This window comes from Mytilus californianus, unplaced genomic scaffold (assembly GCF_021869535.1).
Source record: "Mytilus californianus isolate M0D057914Y unplaced genomic scaffold, xbMytCali1.0.p SCAF_4, whole genome shotgun sequence".
NCBI classification, from domain to species: Eukaryota; Metazoa; Mollusca; class Bivalvia; order Mytilida; family Mytilidae; genus Mytilus; species Mytilus californianus.
This window is the reverse complement of record NW_026262690.1, coordinates 74,963,341-74,972,832: the sequence shown is the minus strand read 5'-3', so window position 1 is coordinate 74,972,832 and position 9,492 is coordinate 74,963,341.

The window sequence follows — 9,492 nt, the reverse complement described above, 5'->3', positions numbered from 1 at the left end:
CATATATCATATCTGAAATAGATTTTGCATGAATTTTTGAGATAACTGCATGGATAAGATGCGATAATTATCAATTATAGACTTTTGACGAGGTCAATACGTAATATATGGACCTGTTCCGATTATATTGACCGAGGACGAAGTATGAGGTTAAATTTAATCTTACAAGTCCATATATAACGTATTGACTGAGTGAAAGTCCTTAATTTATATATTACATATGTAAATAGTGTGAGTTTGAAAATGATATTGACCCAATGTTACTATTTTTGGAAATGATTTTTACTCGATATAACTATTTTTAGTAACTTGGACTAAATATCATTTTAAAAATAGTAACATTTAGTCAATATGGCAAAATGATGAGAAAATAAAAATATATATTAGGAAACACGTGACCAAATAAACCAATGAGAAACAAGAAAAATCAAACCATATGAAATATTACATTATAAGTAATACTTTGACAATCGAGTACAGAGATATTGATACTTTTTAAGCAGAATTTCATTAAATCAAGGACAGAGATATTGATACCTTATAAGCAGAATTTTTATTCAATCAGGTACAGAGATATTGATACTTTATAAGCAGAATTTAATTAAATTTTGTTAATGATTATTATATGTTTATATTCAAATAAAATTTTAAATCTTATTCATCAATTGAAAATGATATGGAAACACAATTTTTGTTTTAAATTGAACTACTTAATCCGAACCAAATACATGCATTATCATTTTGAAGTTTGATATTGCCACATTTTTGGTCTAAGTCTTCAGTGTCAAGGTAAATCAAATAAAGTACTTCAAACGCAGCAAATTAAGAATGTATCAGTTGATTTGATGTCCATATTTTGGTGTGTTTTTTGTTCCTCAACTTAAAGTTTGTTCTCTAGTGTTTTGTGGACTGATGGCTGTTTGTTTGTCCATGGTAAGTTCAGTCTATCTTGGACTTCATATTTTATTGCCCCTTTGGTATGTTTCTCCTTTTTATACGACCGCAAAATTTTGGCGGTCGTATAATGTTATGACATTGTCAGTGTTGTCGTCATCGTCGTCCGAAAAACATTTGGTTTCCAGACAATAACTTGAGAATAAGTTTATGGATCTCTATGACATTGTACCACAAGTTTCCATACCACAAAAGGAAGGATGGATTGATGTTCGGGGTTATTGTCCTAACTGTTAAGGAATCAGGGGCCAAAAAACAAGGATTTGTCCACAAATTTGTGCTACCAGGAAATGTATTCCATGAGTAGCAATAACCAAACCTAAAAGATATGTTTGCTTAACGTCCAGTGGAAAACATTTCATGCACAAAAGGACAAGAACATTATCAATAGGTAAGTTCTGTTAAGTTGGTAAGCTGGTATGCTGGATTGGAAATTTGACTGATGAATGCTCCCCGTTTCAAACGGACGTGACTCTTAAGCATTGACGCATGAGTGTAGCTGCTGGATGGTGGATGGGAGAAGTTCAGGTGACTATATAATATTTCTATATCTAAGTTAATCCTTCGGATATTCAGAAATATGGAAGTGAAAACTTTACAATACTTGATATTTTGAGCTGCATTCTATATATAATGACAAATTGAAGGTTACCAAAATTGAAACTCTTTAAAAACAAATAAAACCAAAGTTCACACATACGTTGTACTAGAATACGCTTCAACGTATGTTGTAAAGAACAAAATTTCCTACAGTGAACATGATGGTTAACAATTTAGTAGTATGCTTAAGTTTCTAACATGTCTTATTTACCACATATTTGTTATTTTTGGTTGTTGAATGTCCGACAAATAATTCACACCACTATGGGAACTAATTGTGCCCCTCCGTTGCTAACCTGTTTTTGTACAACGAATCCGAATGCATCCATTTATTAATTATGAATGGGAAATAAACAGACGCAAGAGCATATAAACGAAAGTTCAGATACTGTATGTTGAAGATGTGAATGGCGTTATATTGAAAACGATAGTGGAAAGGTTTTGTTTGCAAATCGTCGAGACTATTTCGAGTTATGCTTTCTACCTTCATCAGTGAAGTAGGTTTGGCCAGGTTATAACAACGTTTCCGGAGTTTCAGAATGTACCTTTTTGTTGTAGAATGATGGTTTGTGGATTGCTATCAATTGCCCTGAGTGTATTTACATTTTTCATATGGTTCATAGCAACCCATCTGTCATAGAACAAATTTATTCGTTATTCTGTTTAACTGGTTCACGTTGTGACATTTTTATTGTGGAGGTGTATCCTTAATGTCGTTTTGTTAACTTCTTTATCATTTATTTATTTCTTTTTGTCCGGTCTTGGGTTTTTTTGTGTTTGTAATCATGTTTTGGTTTTTCCTTGTGTAGAATTTTTGATGGCTACTTTATGTGATTATGTTCTTGTACAAACTAGGACTTTATTCACTGGGTATATTAATGAATCAACTATCATGCAAACTGCTAAACGGAATTAAATCTGTTTTAAGAACTTTCATCATTTTTCAGTCATGTCATAACGAAAAGCGAGCGTAATTGACCGAGTTCATTCACTATTTCCATCTTCCTACGGCAACATTGGCAATCTCCATCGTAGATATTATGTCATTTAGAATTGTCTATGTATGTATATATGTCATACAAATCTATTGTTGTTAATATATGCTACATGAATCAAATTTACCTATATAACTAAGCTCAAATGTGTAAAGAAAACAAAAAGCTCGAAATGTTGAGAAAATCATGCTAAGTCCGGTTGCTTACTTTGCGATATGGGTTTTGCTCTTTGTTCAAGGCCGTACGGTGACCCATAGTTGTTAACTTTTATGTCATTTGGTCTCCGGTGGAGACTTGTATCATTGGCAATCATACCACATCTTCTTATTTTTATATCACAAAATATTTCATATATATTTCAGTACATCAATTCAATGTCTCTTTAATCGGTTGTCATTCTTTCAAGATATGCATGGTTCGACGGAATAATGGATAGTTCTCGAAATAAGACTTGCCATTAGGCCAATGTGCACAATAATTATATGGTTCCGTATCAAATATTGTTATACATTCTAAATAGAAGCTAAACTAGAGTACCAAACAGCATACAAAAGAATAAAACCACCACAAACTTTAAAATAAACAAATTAATTAGTATATGTGACATAACTATATAATGTCAACTGTAAAAGCAGATGTATAATGTGGTTTCCCATCAGATTCTTAGAATTCTTATAAATTTTCAATGATTGTCACAATTAGCTCAGACAGATGTATGGCTGCTCTTCATAAGACCTTGCAATCTTTAAACTGCTGTTTGATATATGATATCGCACAGTGTATGCGCCTTTGAAACTGACCCTGCTTAACCGAATACTTTTCTTTGTATGAGTTATCTCCCCGAATATAAAAAAGAAGATGTGGTATGATTGCCAATGAGACAACTGTCCAAAAGAGACCAAATGACACAGAAATTAACAACTATAGGTCACCGTACGGCCTTCAACAATGAGCAAAGCCCATACCGCACAGTCAGCTATAAAAGGCCCCAAAATGACTGTTTGTGAGTGCATTTCCTCCGTAACCGTAAAAGAAAGCGACAAATTTATTTTACCAAATTGCTCGTATTATCCCCCGGATGTTTTGTCGAATTTTTACCGAAGCGATACGAAAACTCCATATGAGAGTTATTTCCCCTTCTGTATTTGAAATAAGTGATACATCAATGTATAGCATGAATGGTTAGTGATAGAGACCTAAGGTGTATTGATTTGGGGTCCTTGGTTCGAAAAAAAAGAAATTAAGGTCAAGGTCAAAGGTCAAGGTCATATTCTAAATTTTGACTTTTCCTTGTTTTATGATCTCCTCTGTCACATTTAAAGATATATATAAAAGAATAAGTGCAAAATGTTTGCCTGATTGTGATTAAGATATGATACATTTGGTCGGAAACAATTCAATGACATCTTATAGAAGTTATTGTCCCTGAAATGATTAAATTTAAGGTTAATTGATTATTACTCCAACTTGGTACATGATAAAGTCATAGGGTATTTTGCAAACTGTTGGTTGACATATAACCTTGAAAAATTTCAACCGGAGGTTACCTTGAGTAAACCGGAGGTAGCCTTTTTTGCACTTATTTCATGGAAAAGTACCTATAAACTATATATTTTTTAGATACGCATACATAAACCTATCATTTGAGACTGAAAGTACCTAATATCTCCCTTATTACAGGCAAAAGTATATAGAAACCATACATTTTTGGAATCAATGTGAATGAAGCTATCATGTGAGACAGAAAGTGACATTTTTTAAACCAAAAGTTGACAATTATCTCCCTTATTTCAGGCAAAAATATAAAGAAACATATATTTATTGAATCAGCATGAAGAAAACTATGCAATAGTAACTTTGAGTAAACAGAAAGTAGCTTCTCATCAATAATTTAGAAAATTGATGTGGAAAGACCTTCAATTGTTCTCTGAACAATAAGTTTTTAATTATTTTTTTTTCTTATTCCGCCAAACCCTTTTCCTACGGTATAAAGTTGTTTCGCAAGATGTCGTTTAGATATTTTGGATATTATATCGAACAGTTATTGTGCTTTTAAAATTTATCTTGTTGAGGCGAAGCCTAATAATTGTAAGAGGTATCTCCCCAAACACTGTTTTCTTATTATTATATCTACTCCGTAACCAAAAACGATAACGACAAAATTCCTCTTCATATTTGTTCGTTACATCCTAAGGAATTTTTGGCTGATTTGGATTGAAGCGATCCAGTGAAATTTTATAGGAGTTATCTACCATTATCAAATAAATTTGTCGAAAAGTTTTTGTAATTCATAAACCGTAAGCCGTATAAACCTATAGCCTTTTTATTTTAGGTCCTTCGGTACTAACTTAGAAAATGAGGTCAAGGTCAAAGGTCAAGGTCATGTTCTCAATTTTGTCTTTTGCTTGTTTTTGCATTTTCTCCGATATTTTAAACGTCAGCTATAAAAGAACTAGTGCAAAATGTTTGTTATATTGTGATGAAGATTTGATACATTTGGTCTAAAACAATCAAGTGACGTCTTATAGGAGTTATTGCCCCTGAAATGTTTTAATCTAAGATAAATTGATTATTTCTTCAGATTGGTACATGATAAAGCCATAAGGTCTTTTACAAAATGTTAAGTGACATGTGACCTTGAAAAATATCAACCGGAAGTGACCTTGAGTGAACCGGAAGTAGTCATGTTTGCACTTATTCATGAAAAAATACCTAGAAACCATATATTTTTTAAATTGGCATACATAAACCTATCATTTGAGACCAGAAGTGACATTTTTAAAACCGGTAGCAAATTATTTCCTTATTACAAGCATAATTATATACAAACTATATATTTTTGAAATCAGTGAATAAGGCTATCATTTGAGACCGGAAGTGACATTTTCTAAACCGGAAGTAGCCAATTATATCCCTTTTTAGAGGGATCATATGATATCGAACAGTTATTGCGCTTTTGAGACTGACCCTGTTTAACCGAACACTTTTTATTGTAAGAGTTATCTGCCCAAACACTGTTTTCCTAGTGCGCATCTCCTTCTTAACCGTAAAAGTTTACGACAAAATTATTTCACCAATTTCCTCGTTATATTCTCAGAATCTGACTTATAATTTGACCGAAGCCATCCGGAGACTCCATATGAGAGTTATTTCCCTTTATGCATTTGATATAAGTGATATGCATTTGTAACTGGTAAACCATAAGTGATAGAAACTTAGGGTCTTTTGATTTGAGGTCCTTGGTAAAAAAAAAACAAAATTAGGTCAAGGTCAAAGTTCAAAGTCATGTTGTGATTTTTTACATTAAGTTCGTATCGTTTCTTCAGAGAAAGAGTTATAGTTATCGACAAAACAATTTAACCAAAATGTCCTTACTGGAAATTTTTGTCAAAATGGTACGCGTCTTTTTATTTCAGGGTCAATGCCCCGGAAATGGTCAAATCAACAAATTACTAATTAAAACTTCAAAATTTGCAGCTGTTGTAAATGTATCTTATCTCCATTATCAACCACAGTCTACCACTACATCACCCCCCTTTTTTCAACTTTTTTTTTCAGTTAGAAAATCGCCATCAGTCCTGTACATGTAAAAATGCTAATCCTTCTTATGAACAAACTTCTTCCTGAAATAGAAATCCATCCCTGCAAAAATCTGCTCCAATTCATGTATTTTCTGAAATTAATCGATAAACTTTTGTTAAAGTACTATAACAACAGCATTATTTTTGTGTGCATGCAATGAATGAAGACTCGTGATCAGCAATTAGACAATAGTTTACCTGTAAAATGAATCAAGAAAATATATTCCCGTTATTACTATAAATCACGTGCGGTTCGCTTGACGGCCTGACCTGGGTAGAGAAATTAAAATCAATGACGTAGAAATTGCTCCAAAGTTCGTAAATATTAGTGAAATCCTACAATAAAATTTCTAAACATGCATTAAAACAAATCTGTGTTCACGTAAATATGTGTACGAAAAAAGCATGCATGATCCGACATCAATGACCAGTAGATGAAAGAAAATTAAATCCGTTAGCACAATCTTTATACACAGGTCTGGTCTTGACGACATATCAGCTTAGTGACGTCACAATCACACCATCTTCAGCGCGTGCTATCTAAAATAAAATAGGGGTTTTCCCCCTTTTCGAAAAGAATTAAAATGTGCACGTAGATTAAAAACAAAAGATCCATGCAGGTCAGGTCCGATTTCCTTTAAAATACAAAATTGAATGAAATGCACACACAATAAGTAAATAAGACACAAATTCCGGAAAGCCTTATAAAAAAACTCTCAATTCATTTTTCGCTTGTTCCTAAAGGCTACGTCCCAAGTGTTTAAACAGGGGAACTAGGCTCTTAATTCTTTTTTCGCTTATTCCTAGAGACTAGGTCCAATGTGTTTAAACAGGGGAACTAGGGTCTCACTTCCCTTTTCGCTTGTTCCTAGAGGCTAGGTCCCATTTGTTTGAAAAGGGGAACTAGGCTCTCAATTTCTTTTTCGCTTGTTCCTAGAGGCTACGTCCAAAGTGTTTAAACAGGGGAACTAGGCTCTCAATTCCTGTTTCGCTTGTTCCTAGAGGCTAGGTCCCATGTGTTTAAACAGGGGAACTAGGCTCTCAATTCCTGTTTCGCTTGTTCCTAGAGGCTAGGTCCCATGTGTTTAAACAGGGGAACTAGGCTCTCAATTCCTTTTTCGCTTGTTCTTAGAGGCTAGGTCCCATGTGTTTAAACACGGGAACTAGGCTCTCAATTCCTGTTTCGCTTGTTCTTAGAGGCTAGGTCTCATGTGTTTAAACAGGGGAACTAGGCTCTCAATTCCTTTTTCGCTTGTTCCTAGAGGCTAGGTCCAATGTGTTTAATCAAGCCAGCCAGCCAACCAACCAACCAACCAACCTATCATGCCTATCTCGGTCCAATGTGTTTAATGGGGGGGTCCAAGATCTTATTTCTTTCTTTTTCTCCAAGAGACCCAATCCCTTATTGTTTATTTAGTTAGTCATATAACCAACCAACCAACCAACCAATTAATCAATCAATCAATCAATCAACCAATCAATCAATCAATCAATCAATCATGCATTTATGTTTAATACGGGGTCTGAGATCTCATTTGTTTCTTTTTCGCATGTTCCAAGAGACCCTATCCGATGTGTTTAATTAATGCATCAGTCAACCAACCAACCAACCAACCTACCAACCTACCAACCAATCAATGAATCAACCTATCAATTAATCAATCAATCTGTTTAATACGGGGTCCAAGATTTCATTTGTTTCTTTTTCGCTTGTTCCAAGAGACCCTATCCCATGTGTTTAATTAGTATATCAGTCAACCAACCAACAATTCAAGCAATCAATCAATCATCAATAAAAAAAAATCAATTAATCAATCATGTTTCGGATGGGAAAGACCGTTAACAATTGTTTTTAAAACAATTGATTTATATTTATTCTTTTTTTTTTCTTTCTTCCGCCAAATGTTTTTTTTGTTTCGCAATATGTCGCTTAGATATTTTTTATATTGTATCGTACAGTTTATGCGATTTTAAATTTCACCCTGCAAAGCCAAACAATTTTCTTTGTAAGAGTTATCTCCTCATTCACTGTTTATCTTTTGTGTATATCTCCTTCGTAATAAAAAAAGATATCGACAAAATTCATTTTCTAAATTGTTCGTTACATCCTCAGAAAATTTTGGCTATTTGGATCGAGGCGATCCGGTGAAATCTTATAGGAGTTATCTACCTTTACCAAATAAATTTGTCGTTATGTTTTTGTAACTCATAAATCATTAGCCGTATAAACCTAGAGTCTTTTTATTTCATGTCCTTGGGTCCTAACTTAGAAAATGAGGTCAATGTCAAAGGTCAAGGTGTGATTTTTGCTTGCTTTTGCATTTTCTCTGACACTTTTAAAGGTATATATAAAAGAACTAGTGCAAAATGTTTGCTTTTCTGTGATGAAGATATGATACATTTGGTCTGAAACGATCTAATGACATCTTATAGGAGTTATTGCCCCTGAAATGTTCTGATATAAGGTTAATTGATTATTACTTCAACTTTGTTCATTATAAAGCCATAGGGTCTTTTGCAAAATGTTGGGTGACATATGACCTTGAATAAACCGGAAGTAACCATTCTTGCACTTTTTTCATGGAAAAATACATAAAAACCATATATTTTTTATAGGTATATATAAACCTATCATTTGAGAGAGGATGTGACCATCAATAAACCAGAAGTAGCTAATTATCTCCCTAATTATAGGCAAAAGTATATAGAAACCATATATTTTTAGAATCAGTGTATATACAGCTATCATATGAGACCGGAAGTGACATTTTCTAAACCGGAAGTTTCAAATTATCTCCTTTTTTCAGGCAAAAATATATAAAACCATATATTTTTGGAATCTGTGAACAAAGCTATCACAGAAGACCGAAAGTGACATTTTCTAAACCGGAAGTAGCAAATTATCTACCTTATTTTAGACAAAAGTATATAGAAAACATATATTTTTTAAATCAGTATGCACAAACCTATCATTGGACGCCAATGAGTGGATATAAATACATCAAGCCTTAACATGTTAAAACATGTGATTTTGTATTTGTTGCGATCTTTAAATCTTGGAACAAAAATATGTGCAATGGTTTTTTCCGATTCATATGCTGCTTATGAGGTAGACAAACATGGTTTTGTAGTGCCTGTTAATATAAAACATTGATGTCTCATGGCTGAATTTAATTTAATTTCTTGTTTTAATGATGTTTTTCATTATGAATTGATTGTGATATAACTTATTGACAGGTTTTTACTTGATCATCACAACAGGTGACACAAGTGTTTACTCTTAGGTGGAGTATGTGTGGCTTAGTTTTATATTTTCTTCATGGTATGTAATGTTTAAGTTTTGTTATTGTTATTTGTTCTTT